The following is a 6361-nucleotide window of genomic DNA, read 5'->3' as shown; positions in this document are numbered from 1 at the left end:
AATTTTAGGGACCATGTTCCCTATTTTCTTCTATAAAAAGGGTGCCTCCTGGGGATAGTAAGGGCATGGAGAGAGAGCATTAGAAAGCTGAAGAGATTGGGAAAACTCCATCGCCATCTTCCAGCAAGATCTGCTCCTATTGACTGTTGTCATTAAGGGTTTTTTCACACTAGTTCAAAGTAGTCATCTATGCTTTTGAGTGCTTCAAGGCTTTGTTAAAGGCATTTCATCACTAGTAAGGTGGTCAGTTTGTAGTTCTCTCATCAAGGACATGAATAAACAAGTTTTCTTTCTTCTCCCGTGGATGTAGGTCTCTTTGACTGAACCACATAAATCTGGTGCCATCTTTACCTTTCTTTTGCTCTTATTATTTGCTTTATAATTCACATATTTCTCAATTATTTTCTTGTTTGCCATACTAATTAATCAATAATTCAGAGTTTAAATCCTGACAAATTGGTATCAGAGCATTGTTTTTTATGGGATTATTTACCGATTAATTTTGTTACTAATGGCATCAATGAAGTTTGACATTGAAAATTTTGATCGACCTATGAATTTTGGCCTATGGAAGCTCAAGATGAGAGCAATTCTTATTCAAAACGGCTTGGAGAAAGCCTTGGCAAGACAAAAGAATAAGCTTGAATCCATGACCGATGAAAAGCGGGAGGAGATTGATATGAAAGCCACGTCGGCTATTCATTTGTGCTTATCGAACGAGATTCTTAGTGAAGTTGCTAAATAAACCTCTACAGCAGAATTATGGCTCAAGTTGGAGTCACTCTATATAACAAAGAGTGTGACCAATCAGCTTTTGTTGAAAAGCAGACTTAAAGACTTTCGTCTTCGAGAAGGTAAATTGATTAAAACCCATCTTGATGAGTTTTTCTCGATTGTCATGGATCTACAAAATATGGATGTTGAATTGATGACGAAGATCTGTCTATCACTCTTTTATGTTCTTTACCCACATCATATAAGCATTATAGAGAGACCTTATTGTATGGGCGTGAGGAGATTACAGTTGAAGATGTAAAAAATGCATTGTTACAATGTGAATTGATTGATAATCAACTGACCAATAACTCAAGTAACTCTACAGCCGAGGGTCTCATTGTTCGTGGCAGGCCATCTAAAAGAAGTGGCAGCAGTAAGTCAAAGGGTCAGTCTAAGTCAAAGCATCATAATTTGACTTGCAACTACTGCAAAAAGAAAGGTCATGTTAAGGTTGAATGTTTCAAGTTGCAAAATAAGTAGAAACATCAGGCAAGTGGAGACACAAAGAAAGATCCTCAAGCCGAAGCAAGTGTTGCGAAAGATGAGTCAGAGAATGATCTTCTGCTAATTGCAAATGCAGTTGCAAGGAAGGGTTTAGAATGGATTATGGACTCAGGATGTTCTTACCACATGTGTTCTGACAAAAGTGCATTATCCACATATGAGAATTTTGATGGTGGAGTTGTTTTGATGGGCAACAACGCAGCTTGCAAGGTTGTCGGTAAAGGGACCGTTTGGGTGCGTATGCATAATGGTATTGTGAGGACATTAAATGAAGTCCGCCATATTCCTGATCTGAAGAAGAACCTAATTTCTTTGGGTACACTCGACTCCAGGGGTTGTAGATATTCAGCTGAAGGTGGAGTTCTTAAAGTAACCAAAGGTGCTTTGGTAGTTATGAAAGCTAACAATGTTGGTAGATTATATGTATTGCAGGGAAGTACTGTGATAGAATCTTCTGCTTTGGTCTCGTCATCCATGTCCAAGGAAGATCTTACAAAGATGTGGCATATGAGGCTCGGACATATGAGCGAGAAAGGGATGACTTCTTTAAGCAAGCGGGGCTTACTTTGTGGGCATGTCACAGGTACTCTTGAATTCTGTGAACATTGTATGCTTGGTAAACACAAAAAGGTTAGCTTTGCCAAAGGGGTACATAGGACCAAAGGTACGCTTGATTACATCCATTCAGATTTATGGGGCCCTTCTCGTGTTTCTTTGAAGGGTGGAGTGAATTATCTTCTGACATTCATCGATGATTTCTCCAGAATGGTATGAGTGTATTTTCTCAAAAATAAAAATGATGTGTTTGGAGTCTTCTTGCAATGGAAAACTATGATCGAGAAGTAGACAGGGAGGCAGATTAAAAGGTTGAGGACTGATAATAGGCTCGAGTTTTGTGAGTCTGACTTTACAAGTTATTGTTTGGAGGAAGGTATCATTAGATACTGCACCTGTGTTGGTCGACCTCAATAGAACGGTTTGGCAGAGCGGATGAATCGAACACTCTTGGAAAGGGCCCGTTGCATGTTGTCCAATGCAAGTTTGGATAAGTCCTTTTGGGCCGAGGCAGTTTCCCTGGCAGTCTATTTGGTGAACCGATCTCTGCATTCAGCTCTTGAGGCTAAGACTCCATTTGAGATTTGGTCAGGTACTCCTGCTGACTATTCATCTTTAAGAATTTTTGGTTGTCCTACTTATAATCATGTTAACGATGGAAAGCTAGAACCTAGAGCCAAGAAATGTATCTTTGTGGTCTTTCGAGCAAGAAAATTATTATTAGCCATGATATTATAATTGATGAATCACACATGTTATGTCCAAGGAAGGAGGATTATGTTGCTGGTGATTCAGGTACATCACAGGATGCCTAGATGCAGGTGGAGGTGGAGGCCAGTCCATCTTCACAACCTTCTCAGTCTATTTCAGATGAGCCAGTCACATCGGGTGATGTTCAGCCCAGTCAGGAGTCGCATACTATTGCCAAAGATAGACCGAGGCGACAGATGAGACCACCAAGAAGATTTGATGATTGCATGTCTTATGCATTGTCCGTCGCTTGTGAGGTAGAAGGCACTACCGATCCAACCACTTATGATGAAGTCATATCCAGTTCGGATAGTGGTAAGTGGTTAGTTGCCATGGAAGATGAGATTGCATCTCTCGAAAAGAATGGCACGTGGGAACTTGTATCGCCACCACCAAAGAAGAAAATTATTGGGTGCAAATGGGTCTACAAGACTAAGGAGGGTATTCTTGGTGTTGAGGATGCTCGACACAAAGCAAGGCTAGTGGCACAGGGTTTCAGTCAAGTTGAAGGTATTAACTATAGCGAAGTCTTCTCCCCTGTTGTTAAACATTCTTCAATTCATACCTTGCTTGCTTTGGTAGCTATGCATGACATGGAATTAGAGCAGTTAGATGTTAAAACTGCATTCTTGCATGGTGATTTGAAAAAGAAGATTTATATGAAACAACCAAATGGTTTTGTTGTGGAAGGAAAGGAAGACCACGTTTGCTTGTTGAAGTAGTCTTTCTATGGATTTAAGCAGTCTCCAAGGTAGTGGTATAAGCGCTTTGACGCTTTTATGACTTCTAATGGTTATTCCAGGAGTGCCTTTGACAGTTGTGTTTATTTCAAGAAGCTCTTTGATGATTCCTTCGTTTATCTGTTATTATATGTTGATGATATGCTCATTGCTTCTAAGAATAAGTCTGAAATTGTGAAGTTGAAGTCTCTCTTGAACAGTGAGTTCGAGATGAAGAATTTGGGTCCAGCGAAGCAAATTTTGGGTATGGAGATTATTCGTGATCATGAGAACGGGAAACTGTAAGTTCTTGATCGTTTTGGCATGTTAGATGCCAAACCTGTCTCCACTCCTCTAGTAGCTCACTTCAAACTGTCGACGAAGCAGTCACTGAAGTCTAATGAGGAGAAGGTATATAAGGCTTGTGTGCCTTACTCTAGTGCTGTTGGTAGCATCATGTATGCTATGTTATGCTCGCGTCCAGATATTGCTCAGGCAGTCAGTGTTGTAAGTCATTATATGTCCTGTCCAGGGAAGGCTCATTGGGAAGCAGTGAAGTGGATACTTAGGTATTTAAGAGGTACATCTGATTTTTGCCTTAAGTTTGGAAGATCTATAGAGAAGCTTGTCGATTATTTTGATTCTGATTATGCTGGAGATCTTGATTGGAGGAGATCTCTCACTGGCTATTGTTTCACTTTGGGTAGTACCTCTGTTAGCTGCAAAAGCTTCACTTCTGTCAACTGTTGCTTTGTCTTGACTGAAGCTGAGTATATGGCGGTGGCTGATGCCGCTAAGGAAGCTTTATGGTTGCGAAATCTAGTTAGTGAACTCACAAGTAGTTAGGAGGCTACAGTGATCTATTGTGACAGTTAGAGTGTCATACATCTGATTCATGACCAGATGTTTCATGAGAGGACCAAGCACATTGATGTGCGTTATCACTTTGTTCGTGATATTGTTGAGGATGGTCGTGTTTTGGTCAACAAAATAGCTTCTGCTAAGAATCCTGTAGATATGTTGACAAAGCCATTACCATCGTCCAAGTTTGATGCTTGCATCAACTTGGTGGGTCTTGTCTCATTTGATGCTTGATGCCCTTAAGGCATTTGGAGAGGAAGATTTACTGTTTGAATTCTCGCTAAGGTGGAGATTGTTGACGTTTGGTGTGGCTAAAGAATTCAACAGCCACAATAACTATTGTCTTTTGGTATGACTGCTAAGACTCAACAGTCACAATTACTCCACCAGAACTGCTGCATTTATTTTTGACTCCTCCACTTCTGCCCCTCCATTTTTCGCCAGAATTTTAGGGACCATGTTCCCTATTTTCTTCTATAAAAATGGTGCCTCCTAGGGGTAGTAAGGGTATGGAGAGAGAGCATTAGAAAGCTGAAGAGATTGGGAGAACTCCATCGCCATCTTCCAGCAAGATTTGTTCCTATTCATTGCTGCCATCAAGGGTTCTTTCACACCAGTTCAAAGCAGTCATCTATGCTTTTGAGTGCTTCAAGGCTTTGTTAAAGACATTTCGACACTAGTAAGGTGGTTAATTTATAGTTTTCTCATCAAGGACATGAATAAACAAGTTTTCTTTATTCTCCTGTGGATGTAGGTCTCTTTGACCGAACCACGTAAATCTGGTGCTATCTTTACCTTTCTTTTGCTCTTATTATTTGCTTTATAATTCACATATTTCTCAATTATTTTCTTGTTTGCCATACTAATTAATTGATAATTCAGAGTTTAAATCTTAACACAATGATAGCATTCAATCCATTCCACTAAGGAAATCAGAGCAAAAGAAAAAAGTGGTGGTGCATCAAACACCTGAAGAAGCTGGAACAGAGGTGAACTCTTCGACTCCTACTTTTTACTCAAAGAGAGAAGGCAAAAAGGAAGTGGATTACCCATGATACTAAGGGCCCACGTGGAGAAAGCCTAACAGGGGAACACGGGAGTATAAAGAAAAAAGCAAGGTACAAGTTCGGGTCTTCCTTCTCAAATCCAACACATCTGACAATCAACTCAGGGACTAAGGTGGCGAGCCCAAATGTGCCACCACAGGAGCCATGATTGCTTTAGCCTGGAATCGCCGGGGAGGGGGGAGCAGATCGGCAATTCGACATTTACATAACCTCCTCAGAACGGTAAAACCGGACCTTTTCATCTCTGAAACTAGATGCGAAGAGGCTAAATCATTTAAAATTTTGCACCGCTTTTAGTTTTATCAGTTTTTTGTCTTAAGCTCCACAGGTCAGTCTGGCGGTCTATGGGTGGTGGGCTGGCCAAAAAATGTTAAGGTCGAAGTTGTGTCTGCCAATTCCAATATTATTCATGTTTGCGTCAAAGATTTTCCTTTTAACATAAACTGGCATTTCATCTGTGTTTATGGGCACCCTGTTAAAGAGCATCGCCAGTCAGTGTGGATTCAACTGGAGCTTCTGTGTTCCAATCTTAGTTGAAAGAAACAGGATTCAATCAAGAGCTGGGTAGAATTTGTAAAGAGTGTAACGGTAATTTCCTCCAGAAATGCCATTCTTGTAAATTCAATATGGCTAGATGGGGCAAGAGCAGACTTCGTTTGAAACTACCCACTAATTGCAACCAGATGGAAGAAATAAACTTAAGAATGGAGCTCAATTATCTTTCTAGAGACAAAGGAGTTGTTCTAGAAGCAGCGCGACCACAACACAACTTATTTCCACATCCAAGCTACCAATCAGAGGCGGAAGAACACCATATATGGTCTCTATAATGATCACAGTTGTTGGGTTTCAAATCCTACTACAATGACAAAGTCTGTAAGTGAATATTTCAGTGAATTATTTTCAACCTCCCATCTCAACATAGTGTCTTTGCCTTCCGATCTTTTGCCTCCACAGATTACTATGGAACAAAATGAGATCCTCTGCTGTTCTCCTAGTGAAGAAGAAATCAAATCTGCACTCGGTGTATTGGATCTCTAAAAGCACCGGGTCCGGATGACATTCCTGCCATTTTCTACCAAAAATGTTGGGCTGCGTTCACTTTATTTATTAAAGAAATATTCCAAA

General features: G+C 40.4%; 1 long non-coding RNA gene across 1 annotated transcript; it reads left to right on the top strand.

The window, feature by feature from the left end:
• Positions 1-5301: 5301 nt before the first annotated feature.
• On the top strand, positions 5302-6154 carry LOC148867113 (uncharacterized). Its single transcript, XR_016110667.1, has 2 exons — positions 5302-5455; positions 5562-6154. It is a non-coding gene; the product is annotated as an uncharacterized LOC148867113 (long non-coding RNA).
• The last annotated feature ends 207 nt before the right edge of the window (positions 6155-6361 follow it).

The sequence above is a fragment of the Nelumbo lutea genome, chromosome 3, assembly GCF_056320005.1.
Source record: "Nelumbo lutea isolate HS-2025 chromosome 3, American lotus-T2T, whole genome shotgun sequence".
Taxonomy (NCBI): Eukaryota; Viridiplantae; Streptophyta; class Magnoliopsida; order Proteales; family Nelumbonaceae; genus Nelumbo; species Nelumbo lutea.
This window is presented reverse-complemented; position numbering and strand designations above follow the sequence as displayed.